The sequence below is a fragment of the Triturus cristatus genome, chromosome 12, assembly GCF_964204655.1.
Source record: "Triturus cristatus chromosome 12, aTriCri1.1, whole genome shotgun sequence".
In the NCBI taxonomy this organism is placed as follows: Eukaryota; Metazoa; Chordata; class Amphibia; order Caudata; family Salamandridae; genus Triturus; species Triturus cristatus.
In genome coordinates this window covers 723,823,184-723,836,040 of record NC_140595.1, presented here as the reverse complement: position 1 = coordinate 723,836,040, position 12,857 = coordinate 723,823,184, and the positions used below count along the sequence as shown (strand labels likewise).

At 40.0% G+C, this 12,857-nt stretch overlaps 6 non-coding genes across 6 annotated transcripts; all 6 read right to left on the bottom strand.

Annotated features, from left to right (window-relative positions):
• Nucleotides 1-2,008: 2,008 nt before the first annotated feature.
• TRNAH-GUG (transfer RNA histidin (anticodon GUG)) lies at nucleotides 2,009-2,080 on the bottom strand. The gene has a single exon. It is a non-coding gene; the product is annotated as a tRNA-His (tRNA).
• Nucleotides 2,081-3,359: 1,279 nt separating this feature from the next.
• TRNAS-AGA (transfer RNA serine (anticodon AGA)) lies at nucleotides 3,360-3,441 on the bottom strand. Its single transcript has one exon. It is a non-coding gene; the product is annotated as a tRNA-Ser (tRNA).
• A 2,588-nt stretch (nucleotides 3,442-6,029) lies between these two features.
• TRNAH-GUG (transfer RNA histidin (anticodon GUG)) lies at nucleotides 6,030-6,101 on the bottom strand. The gene has a single exon. It is a non-coding gene; the product is annotated as a tRNA-His (tRNA).
• A 1,279-nt stretch (nucleotides 6,102-7,380) lies between these two features.
• TRNAS-AGA (transfer RNA serine (anticodon AGA)) lies at nucleotides 7,381-7,462 on the bottom strand. Its single transcript has one exon. It is a non-coding gene; the product is annotated as a tRNA-Ser (tRNA).
• A 2,588-nt stretch (nucleotides 7,463-10,050) lies between these two features.
• Nucleotides 10,051-10,122, bottom strand: TRNAH-GUG (transfer RNA histidin (anticodon GUG)). The gene has a single exon. It is a non-coding gene; the product is annotated as a tRNA-His (tRNA).
• A 1,279-nt stretch (nucleotides 10,123-11,401) lies between these two features.
• TRNAS-AGA (transfer RNA serine (anticodon AGA)) lies at nucleotides 11,402-11,483 on the bottom strand. The gene has a single exon. It is a non-coding gene; the product is annotated as a tRNA-Ser (tRNA).
• Nucleotides 11,484-12,857: the final 1,374 nt, after the last annotated feature.

Below are 12,857 nucleotides of genomic sequence, written 5' to 3'. Positions count from 1 at the left end.
ATATACTGTTCCCAAATAGGTACAGTGTGCACAGAGTGCCCAGTCCCCAGAGGTTTGGCAGAGGCTAAAGTTAGATATAACCTTACTCTCTAAAGTGGTAGCTTGCCGAGCAGTAAGGCAGTATCAGAGTACAGTGTAAAACATTTGTTGTACACACTCAGTCAGCAAATGGTCTCACACACTCAAGAACTGAACTCTAGGCCATTGGTTTGCATAAAAAAGATGTTGTTTTATTTGAGAACCAACAATAGGTATCAAAATATACTTTCTCAGAATGAGATGCTTTAGTTAAATACTTTGCAATAGGCAATTGACTTTTACAGGTCATAGTTACAGTTTATTACAATAGGCAACACAATTTGAATCACAATAATACATTGAGCTCAATGGGAATTTTAAGTTATATGCAATTAATTACTTTCAGGATTACTTTTCTAAATCCAGGACTGGATCCTAGATTCAGTCCTGGGACAGTTCTTGGAAACAAGTGAGTAAATTCGTTTTAGTTACTGTTGTGATTTTTAAGCAATATTTTGCTATTTTAAAAGTTGACACTTAGAAACTTTTGCTGATCAAATTACCAATGTTATGCTATGGAAGGAAATTCACTTAGCAGGTAAGTGGGGTTATGGTTACTTTTTCTAGGTCAGTGTTGGATCCTAGATCCAGCACTACTGTACCACCTGTAAGCAGTTGAGAAACTACGTTTAAGTTATACAGGCGATTTTTAAGGAATATTTACATGTTTGCAAAATCGACACTTAGAAGAAATTTCACAGAAAAACAGTCAATGGTTTCCTATGGAAGAAAATTCAAGTTACGGGTAAAGTACGTTCTCGTTACTTTTGTAATCCAGTGCTGGGCTCCTAGGCTCAGTACTGGGACATCTATCTAAAACAGGTAAACAATTACGTTTTCACAGTTGGTACGATTTTTAAAGAATATTTGTAAGTTTCAAAAATCGACACTTAGAAAATTTTCAGCAAAAAGCAGGCAATGATATCCCATGGAAGGAAATTCGAGTTACTGGTAAGTACGGTTAAAATTACTTTTCAGGGTCAGTACTGAGCTCCAAGATGCAGCACTGAGGTCTCTCCTGATAACAGGTGAGTAAATCAGAATTCGTTGTTCGGCTGATTTTAGATGAATATTTTAAAGTTCCAAAACTCCACACCACTTAGAAGAATTTCCAAGTGAAACCACTCAATGTTAGCCTATGGAAGAAAAGTGAGTTATCGGCTTTTAGGTAAGTACTCGACTGGCAGAGTTATGGTTCTGGGCATAGACTCAGGGGTCTCCCAGGGGAGTCCCAGCCTACTTGCCAAGCCTTAAACTCCCCTTTTATTACATATAATTTACACCTAAGGTAGGCCCTAGGTAGTCCTAGGTGCATGATGCTATGTAAGTAAAAAATAAGATATGTACTTTGGTGGTTCGCGTGTCCTGTAAGTACCAAACAGTCTATTTCATTTTTCACTACTGTGAGGTCTACCCCTCTCATAGGTTAGCTCTGTGTATTCCCCTATACTTTTTATTTGGTAATTCCATATCGGAGAGGAGTAGCTTTATTTATTTATTGAAAATCCTACTTACTGGTGAGGTTGGATTTAACTTTACTATTTTAGAAATGCCACTTTTAGAGAGTGAACATTTCTCTGCACTTACTGCTCTATTTGCCTGAAACCTGGCCCCAATACACGTCTGGATTGGGCTGGGTGACAGCAAAATTTGTGCCTTCCCTCTAGAGAGCCACAACACAGGTCACTCAACTGCACCTGGGGGGTGAGCTCCGCTCTCCCTTCACCCCCAATAGGTTCAAGAACGATAATTTATGTAAGTAAATACATTATAGCTACAGCTTATAATCATGCGAGTTTAAATCATTTGTTGTTAGATGGTTTAAATATTTGAAAGGATCTGTTTTTAATAGACATTTTACAAAAACCACTGGTACATTTGCGAATTCTGTAAAATTAACACCCAACTGCCGTGACATTGCCAACCACAATGCCGTGACTCGGATTCGAACCGAGGTTGCTGCGGCCACAACGCAGAGTACTAACCACTATACGATCACGGCGAGCTACTTGGGCTCAACGACATACAGTGACATGGAGAATTTATAATTCGGAACACTCAGGGCTGTTCCTGTGATAGGCTGGATGTATTCATTGCTTCCTCATTCCTCATTCAGAGGCTGCGTCTCCTCAGTGGTTGATAGGCTGAAACCGTTTCCTGGCCGCCTGCTTGTGAAATGCCAGGAGTCAAAGATCACACAATACACTTGCGGACCTGTGATGGGACACCAATGCAGAGAAACCCACCTGGCACAGACCTTCTATTCTGTCTATTAGACCTGCATCTTCCCTGCACCTTTCAAGCCATTTGTATGTGAAGCAAGAAAGAGTTAGAGAGTGATCCATCTACACTTTTATAGGGAGGATGTCGCCGTGAGCTCCTCCCAGCTAATCACACGAACAGCAGAAAAGCAAGATAATACACAGTTGAGGGGAGGGCTGCATGGTTATGTTTTTGAGTAAATATTGAAACTGACCTCAGTGGTTCATTAGCAGAGCTGCGGCTAATTACTGGTGCCAAATCATGATGAAGCAAGCACCATGGCTCGGAGGGGACCCACAACACGCTTTTCTTAGCTCACTGAATTAAAGTATAAACTTCCGCCGTGTGTGAGTGGTAAAGGCTTGTTAATATGGTTCCTTTTCCAATTCAAGTCTGACAACAAGAGGCAGGAACCACGTGGCTTCGGAAGCTCAGGAAAGTAGCCACCAATCACAGAGAAAGAGAGAACTGGCAGTATGAGAGGTGGAGAAAACAGAAGCGGGAGCAAGGAGCTCAAATGAGATTGATGGCGTTTAAATAGAGCGCGTAAAGGAACAGTTACACAGCTAAGAAATGGGAAAGACAGACTAGGGAAAAAAACACAGAAAGAGCCTGTAGATGAATTCTCTTCCTGGGACAGCAGGTTAAGAGAAATTACACATGGGGAGGTTAAGCATGTAACACGGGGGAGAATAAAAAAGAAAATGCAGTTTTATGAAGTGTGTTTGCCAATCCAGCCAGCACTTTTGTTCTATTTCTCTCTTTGCGTCTTTTATTGGTAAAGTAACTTTCAAGTGCATGCGCAGGTATGAATGAGAGAGCAACGGTATAATAATTTGAAGCGTTTACACCAGTGCTAAAGTAGGAATGAGGTGTAGCAAAGACATGAAAGAGGTAGCGATAACAAATATGTGGAGAGGCAATAGTGACACAAAAATAAGCCACCTATTTATAAAACTGAAATGGAAGAAATACTAAAGGTTAACTTCTGAAATTGTAGCCGATAATAAAAAGATTCTCGTTGTTGGCAGGATTCGAACCTGCGCGGGGATACCCCAATGGATTTCTAGTCCATCGCCTTAACCACTCGGCCACATCAACTTGCTGTAAGCTTCCTACAAATATTTTGTTTGAAAGTTTTGAAGTTTTCCCACATCAAAGTACTAATATTCTGCAATGCGCTTTTTAAAAACAATGTTTTTTTCATCATGCACGTTCTGTCCTAAAAATAAAAATTGCATGAGTATATCTCTGGATCTGTAAAAGGATACGCTTGCATTCAAACTCTCTTGTGGCACTCAAGTTTTTTGGACCCTGTTGCACTCTGTTTTTGCGCTGCTTTTAGTCTACGACCCATATTACAGAAGTGAACCATCTCTGAGTATTTGGGACTCCTTTGTAAGTGCCTTATCTTTAATCCTTGAAAAGCTCTATAATAAAGGGGTCTGTCAAAGATTGCTTGAATGGAAGATAAAAGAAGGCCCACTTGTCTCACCAAATGCAGTAGAGAAACCTGATGTTTTACTCATGTTATCCTTAGTTCAGTTTTTGTTAGACCTGGCATCCTTAAGGTGGCCTACCAGCAACCTTTTTGCTTTTCACCTCACGTTTTGCTGTATCTTTATGTTGGCCGTAGGACTCTAATCACTTTATCACTACTGTGAGAAAGTGGCTCTGTATATACTGTTCCCAAATAGGTACAGTGTGCACAGAGTCCCCAGTCCCCAGAGGTTTGGCAGAGGCTAAAGTTAGATATAACCTTACTCTCTAAAGTGGTAGCTTGCCGAGCAGTAAGGCAGTATCAGAGTACAGTGTAAAACATTTGTTGTACACACTCAGTCAGCAAATGGTCTCACACACTCAAGAACTGAACACTAGGCCATTGGTTTGCATAAAAAAGATATTGTTGTTTTATTTGAGAACCAACAATAGGTATCAAAATATACTTTCTCAGAGTGAGATGCTTTAGTTAAATACTTTGCAATAGGCAATTGACTTTTGCAGGTCATAGTTACAGTTTATTACAATAGGCAACACAATTTGAATCACAATAATACATTGAGCTCAATGGGAATTTTAAGTTATATGCAATTAATTACTTTCAGGAATACTTTTCTAAATCCAGGACTGGATCCTAGATTCAGTCCTGGGACAGTTCTTGGAAACAAGTGAGTAAATTCGTTTTAGTTACTGTTGTGATTTTTAAGCAATATTTTGCTATTTTAAAAGTTGACACTTAGAAACTTTTGCTGATCAAATTACCAATGTTATCCTATGGAAGGAAATTCACTTAGCAGGTAAGTGGGGTTATGGTTACTTTTTCTAGGTCAGTGTTGGATCCTAGATCCAGCACTACTGTACCACCTGTAAGCAGTTGAGAAACTACGTTTAAGTTATACAGGCGATTTTTAAGGAATATTTACATGTTTGCAAAATCGACACTTAGAAGAAATTTCACAGAAAAACAGTCAATGGTTTCCTATGGAAGAAAATTCAAGTTACGGGTAAAGTACGTTCTCGTTACTTTTGTAATCCAGTGCTGGGATCCTAGGCTCAGTACTGGGACATCTATCTAAAACAGGTAAACAATTACGTTTTCACAGTTGGTACGATTTTTAAAGAATATTTGTAAGTTTCAAAAATCGACACTTAGGAAATTTTCAGCAAAAAGCAGGCAATGATATCCCATGGAAGGAAATTCGAGTTACTGGTAAGTACAGTTAAAATTACTTTTCAGAGTCAGTACTGAGCTCCAAGATGCAGCACTGAGGTCTCTCCTGATAACAGGTGAGTAAATCAGAATTCGTTGTTCGGCTGATTTTAGATGAATATTTTAAAGTTCCAAAACTCCACACCACTTAGAAGAATTTCCAAGTGAAACCACTCAATGTTAGCCTATGGAAGAAAAGTGAGTTATCGGCTTTTAGGTAAGTACTCGACTGGCAGAGTTATGGTTCTGGGCATGGACTCAGGGGTCTCCCAGGGGAGTCCCAGCCTACTTGCCAAGCCTTAAACTCCCCTTTTATTACATATAATTTACACCTAAGGTAGGCCCTAGGTAGTCCTAGGTGCATGATACTATGTAAGTAAAAAATAAGATATGTACTTTGGTGGTTCGCGTGTCCTGTAAGTACCAAACAGTCTATTTCATTTTTCACTACTGTGAGGTCTACCCCTCTCATAGGTTAGCTCTGTGTATTCCCCTATACTTTTTATTTGGTAATTCCATATCGGAGAGGAGTAGCTTTATTTATTTATTGAAAATCCTACTTACTGGTGAGGTTGGATTTAACTTTACTATTTTAGAAATGCCACTTTTAGAGAGTGAACATTTCTCTGCACTTACTGCTCTATTTGCCTGAAACCTGGCCCCAATACACGTCTGGATTGGGCTGGGTGACAGCAAAATTTGTGCCTTCCCTCTAGAGAGCCACAACACAGGTAACTCAACTGCACCTGGGGGGTGAGCTCCGCTCTCCCTTCACCCCCAATAGGTTCAAGAACGATAATTTATGTAAGTAAATACATTATAGCTACAGCTTATAATCATGCGAGTTTAAATCATTTGTTGTTAGATGGTTTAAATATTTGAAAGGATCTGTTTTTAATAGACATTTTACAAAAACCACTGGTACATTTGCTAATTCTGTAAAATTAACACCCAACTGCCGTGACATTGCCAACCACAATGCCGTGACTCGGATTCGAACCGAGGTTGCTGCGGCCACAACGCAGAGTACTAACCACTATACGATCACGGCGAGCTACTTGGGCTCAACGACATACAGTGACATGGAGAATTTATAATTCGGAACACTCAGGGCTGTTCCTGTGATAGGCTGGATGTATTCATTGCTTCCTCATTCCTCATTCAGAGGCTGCGTCTCCTCAGTGGTTGATAGGCTGAAACCGTTTCCTGGCCGCCTGCTTGTGAAATGCCAGGAGTCAAAGATCACACAATACACTTGCGGACCTGTGATGGGACACCAATGCAGAGAAACCCACCTGGCACAGACCTTCTATTCTGTCTATTAGACCTGCATCTTCCCTGCACCTTTCAAGCCATTTGTATGTGAAGCAAGAAAGAGTTAGAGAGTGATCCATCTACACTTTTATAGGGAGGATGTCGCCGTGAGCTCCTCCCAGCTAATCACACGAACAGCAGAAAAGCAAGATAATACACAGTTGAGGGGAGGGCTGCATGGTTATGTTTTTGAGTAAATATTGAAACTGACCTCAGTGGTTCATTAGCAGAGCTGCGGCTAATTACTGGTGCCAAATCATGATGAAGCAAGCACCATGGCTCGGAGGGGACCCACAACACGCTTTTCTTAGCTCACTGAATTAAAGTATAAACTTCCGCCGTGTGTGAGTGGTAAAGGCTTGTTAATATGGTTCCTTTTCCAATTCAAGTCTGACAACAAGAGGCAGGAACCACGTGGCTTCGGAAGCTCAGGAAAGTAGCCACCAATCACAGAGAAAGAGAGAACTGGCAGTATGAGAGGTGGAGAAAACAGAAGCGGGAGCAAGGAGCTCAAATGAGATTGATGGCGTTTAAATAGAGCGCGTAAAGGAACAGTTACACAGCTAAGAAATGGGAAAGACAGACTAGGGAAAAAAACACAGAAAGAGCCTGTAGATGAATTCTCTTCCTGGGACAGCAGGTTAAGAGAAATTACACATGGGGAGGTTAAGCATGTAACACGGGGGAGAATAAAAAAGAAAATGCAGTTTTATGAAGTGTGTTTGCCAATCCAGCCAGCACTTTTGTTCTATTTCTCTCTTTGCGTCTTTTATTGGTAAAGTAACTTTCAAGTGCATGCGCAGGTATGAATGAGAGAGCAACGGTATAATAATTTGAAGCGTTTACACCAGTGCTAAAGTAGGAATGAGGTGTAGCAAAGACATGAAAGAGGTAGCGATAACAAATATGTGGAGAGGCAATAGTGACACAAAAATAAGCCACCTATTTATAAAACTGAAATGGAAGAAATACTAAAGGTTAACTTCTGAAATTGTAGCCGATAATAAAAAGATTCTCGTTGTTGGCAGGATTCGAACCTGCGCGGGGATACCCCAATGGATTTCTAGTCCATCGCCTTAACCACTCGGCCACATCAACTTGCTGTAAGCTTCCTACAAATATTTTGTTTGAAAGTTTTGAAGTTTTCCCACATCAAAGTACTAATATTCTGCAATGCGCTTTTTAAAAACAATGTTTTTTTCATCATGCACGTTCTGTCCTAAAAATAAAAATTGCATGAGTATATCTCTGGATCTGTAAAAGGATACGCTTGCATTCAAACTCTCTTGTGGCACTCAAGTTTTTTGGACCCTGTTGCACTCTGTTTTTGCGCTGCTTTTAGTCTACGACCCATATTACAGAAGTGAACCATCTCTGAGTATTTGGGACTCCTTTGTAAGTGCCTTATCTTTAATCCTTGAAAAGCTCTATAATAAAGGGGTCTGTCAAAGATTGCTTGAATGGAAGATAAAAGAAGGCCCACTTGTCTCACCAAATGCAGTAGAGAAACCTGATGTTTTACTCATGTTATCCTTAGTTCAGTTTTTGTTAGACCTGGCATCCTTAAGGTGGCCTACCAGCAACCTTTTTGCTTTTCACCTCACGTTTTGCTGTATCTTTATGTTGGCCGTAGGACTCTAATCACTTTATCACTACTGTGAGAAAGTGGCTCTGTATATACTGTTCCCAAATAGGTACAGTGTGCACAGAGTCCCCAGTCCCCAGAGGTTTGGCAGAGGCTAAAGTTAGATATAACCTTACTCTCTAAAGTGGTAGCTTGCCGAGCAGTAAGGCAGTATCAGAGTACAGTGTAAAACATTTGTTGTACACACTCAGTCAGCAAATGGTCTCACACACTCAAGAACTGAACACTAGGCCATTGGTTTGCATAAAAAAGATATTGTTGTTTTATTTGAGAACCAACAATAGGTATCAAAATATACTTTCTCAGAGTGAGATGCTTTAGTTAAATACTTTGCAATAGGCAATTGACTTTTGCAGGTCATAGTTACAGTTTATTACAATAGGCAACACAATTTGAATCACAATAATACATTGAGCTCAATGGGAATTTTAAGTTATATGCAATTAATTACTTTCAGGAATACTTTTCTAAATCCAGGACTGGATCCTAGATTCAGTCCTGGGACAGTTCTTGGAAACAAGTGAGTAAATTCGTTTTAGTTACTGTTGTGATTTTTAAGCAATATTTTGCTATTTTAAAAGTTGACACTTAGAAACTTTTGCTGATCAAATTACCAATGTTATCCTATGGAAGGAAATTCACTTAGCAGGTAAGTGGGGTTATGGTTACTTTTTCTAGGTCAGTGTTGGATCCTAGATCCAGCACTACTGTACCACCTGTAAGCAGTTGAGAAACTACGTTTAAGTTATACAGGCGATTTTTAAGGAATATTTACATGTTTGCAAAATCGACACTTAGAAGAAATTTCACAGAAAAACAGTCAATGGTTTCCTATGGAAGAAAATTCAAGTTACGGGTAAAGTACGTTCTCGTTACTTTTGTAATCCAGTGCTGGGATCCTAGGCTCAGTACTGGGACATCTATCTAAAACAGGTAAACAATTACGTTTTCACAGTTGGTACGATTTTTAAAGAATATTTGTAAGTTTCAAAAATCGACACTTAGGAAATTTTCAGCAAAAAGCAGGCAATGATATCCCATGGAAGGAAATTCGAGTTACTGGTAAGTACAGTTAAAATTACTTTTCAGAGTCAGTACTGAGCTCCAAGATGCAGCACTGAGGTCTCTCCTGATAACAGGTGAGTAAATCAGAATTCGTTGTTCGGCTGATTTTAGATGAATATTTTAAAGTTCCAAAACTCCACACCACTTAGAAGAATTTCCAAGTGAAACCACTCAATGTTAGCCTATGGAAGAAAAGTGAGTTATCGGCTTTTAGGTAAGTACTCGACTGGCAGAGTTATGGTTCTGGGCATGGACTCAGGGGTCTCCCAGGGGAGTCCCAGCCTACTTGCCAAGCCTTAAACTCCCCTTTTATTACATATAATTTACACCTAAGGTAGGCCCTAGGTAGTCCTAGGTGCATGATACTATGTAAGTAAAAAATAAGATATGTACTTTGGTGGTTCGCGTGTCCTGTAAGTACCAAACAGTCTATTTCATTTTTCACTACTGTGAGGTCTACCCCTCTCATAGGTTAGCTCTGTGTATTCCCCTATACTTTTTATTTGGTAATTCCATATCGGAGAGGAGTAGCTTTATTTATTTATTGAAAATCCTACTTACTGGTGAGGTTGGATTTAACTTTACTATTTTAGAAATGCCACTTTTAGAGAGTGAACATTTCTCTGCACTTACTGCTCTATTTGCCTGAAACCTGGCCCCAATACACGTCTGGATTGGGCTGGGTGACAGCAAAATTTGTGCCTTCCCTCTAGAGAGCCACAACACAGGTAACTCAACTGCACCTGGGGGGTGAGCTCCGCTCTCCCTTCACCCCCAATAGGTTCAAGAACGATAATTTATGTAAGTAAATACATTATAGCTACAGCTTATAATCATGCGAGTTTAAATCATTTGTTGTTAGATGGTTTAAATATTTGAAAGGATCTGTTTTTAATAGACATTTTACAAAAACCACTGGTACATTTGCTAATTCTGTAAAATTAACACCCAACTGCCGTGACATTGCCAACCACAATGCCGTGACTCGGATTCGAACCGAGGTTGCTGCGGCCACAACGCAGAGTACTAACCACTATACGATCACGGCGAGCTACTTGGGCTCAACGACATACAGTGACATGGAGAATTTATAATTCGGAACACTCAGGGCTGTTCCTGTGATAGGCTGGATGTATTCATTGCTTCCTCATTCCTCATTCAGAGGCTGCGTCTCCTCAGTGGTTGATAGGCTGAAACCGTTTCCTGGCCGCCTGCTTGTGAAATGCCAGGAGTCAAAGATCACACAATACACTTGCGGACCTGTGATGGGACACCAATGCAGAGAAACCCACCTGGCACAGACCTTCTATTCTGTCTATTAGACCTGCATCTTCCCTGCACCTTTCAAGCCATTTGTATGTGAAGCAAGAAAGAGTTAGAGAGTGATCCATCTACACTTTTATAGGGAGGATGTCGCCGTGAGCTCCTCCCAGCTAATCACACGAACAGCAGAAAAGCAAGATAATACACAGTTGAGGGGAGGGCTGCATGGTTATGTTTTTGAGTAAATATTGAAACTGACCTCAGTGGCTCATTAGCAGAGCTGCGGCTAATGACTGGTGCCAAATCATGATGAAGCAAGCACCATGGCTCGTAGGGGACCCACAACACGCTTTTCTTAGCTCACTGAATTAAAGTATAAACTTCCGCCGTGTGTGAGTGGTAAAGGCTTGTTAATATGGTTCCTTTTCCAATTCAAGTCTGACAACAAGAGGCAGGAACCACGTGGCTTCGGAAGCTCAGGAAAGTAGCCACCAATCACAGAGAAAGAGAGAACTGGCAGTATGAGAGGTGGAGAAAACAGAAGCGGGAGCAAGGAGCTCAAATGAGATTGATGGCGTTTAAATAGAGCGCGTAAAGGAACAGTTACACAGCTAAGAAATGGGAAAGACAGACTAGGGAAAAAAACACAGAAAGAGCCTGTAGATGAATTCTCTTCCTGGGACAGCAGGTTAAGAGAAATTACACATGGGGAGGTTAAGCATGTAACACGGGGGAGAATAAAAAAGAAAATGCAGTTTTATGAAGTGTGTTTGCCAATCCAGCCAGCACTTTTGTTCTATTTCTCTCTTTGCGTCTTTTATTGGTAAAGTAACTTTCAAGTGCATGCGCAGGTATGAATGAGAGAGCAACGGTATAATAATTTGAAGCGTTTACACCAGTGCTAAAGTAGGAATGAGGTGTAGCAAAGACATGAAAGAGGTAGCGATAACAAATATGTGGAGAGGCAATAGTGACACAAAAATAAGCCACCTATTTATAAAACTGAAATGGAAGAAATACTAAAGGTTAACTTCTGAAATTGTAGCCGATAATAAAAAGATTCTCGTTGTTGGCAGGATTCGAACCTGCGCGGGGATACCCCAATGGATTTCTAGTCCATCGCCTTAACCACTCGGCCACAACAACTTGCTGTAAGCTGCCTACAAATATTTTGTTTGAAAGTTTTGAAGTTTTCCCACATCAAAGTACTAATATTCTGCAATGCGCTTTTTAAAAACAATGTTTTTTTCATCATGCACGTTCTGTCCTAAAAATAAAAATTGCATGAGTATATCTCTGGATCTGTAAAAGGATACGCTTGCATTCAAACTCTCTTGTGGCACTCAAGTTTTTTGGACCCTGTTGCACTCTGTTTTTGCGCTGCTTTTAGTCTACGACCCATATTACAGAAGTGAACCATCTCTGAGTATTTGGGACTCCTTTGTAAGTGCCTTATCTTTAATCCTTGAAAAGCTCTATAATAAAGGGGTTTGTCAAAGATTGCTTGAATGGAAGATAAAAGAAGGCCCACTTGTCTCACCAAATGCAGTAGAGAAACCTGATGTTTTACTCATGTTATCCTTAGTTCAGTTTTTGTTAGACCTGGCATCCTTAAGGTGGCCTACCAGCAACCTTTTTGCTTTTCACCTCACGTTTTGCTGTATCTTTATGTTGGCCGTAGGACTCTAATCACTTTATCACTACTGTGAGAAAGTGGCTCTGTATATACTGTTCCCAAATAGGTACAGTGTGCACAGAGTCCCCAGTCCCCAGAGGTTTGGCAGAGGCTAAAGTTAGATATAACCTTACTCTCTAAAGTGGTAGCTTGCCGAGCAGTAAGGCAGTATCAGAGTACAGTGTAAAACATTTGTTGTACACACTCAGTCAGCAAATGGTCTCACACACTCAAGAACTGAACACTAGGCCATTGGTTTGCATAAAAAAGATATTGTTGTTTTATTTGAGAACCAACAATAGGTATCAAAATATACTTTCTCAGAGTGAGATGCTTTAGTTAAATACTTTGCAATAGGCAATTGACTTTTGCAGGTCATAGTTACAGTTTATTACAATAGGCAACACAATTTGAATCACAATAATACATTGAGCTCAATGGGAATTTTAAGTTATATGCAATTAATTACTTTCAGGATTACTTTTCTAAATCCAGGACTGGATCCTAGATTCAGTCCTGGGACAGTTCTTGGAAACAAGTGAGTAAATTCGTTTTAGTTACTGTTGTGATTTTTAAGCAATATTTTGCTATTTTAAAAGTTGACACTTAGAAACTTTTGCTGATCAAATTACCAATGTTATCCTATGGAAGGAAATTCACTTAGCAGGTAAGTGGGGTTATGGTTACTTTTTCTAGGTCAGTGTTGGATCCTAGATCCAGCACTACTGTACCACCTGTAAGCAGTTGAGAAACTACGTTTAAGTTATACAGGCGATTTTTAAGGAATATTTACATGTTTGCAAAATCGACACTTAGAAGAAATTTCACAGAAAAACGGTCAATGG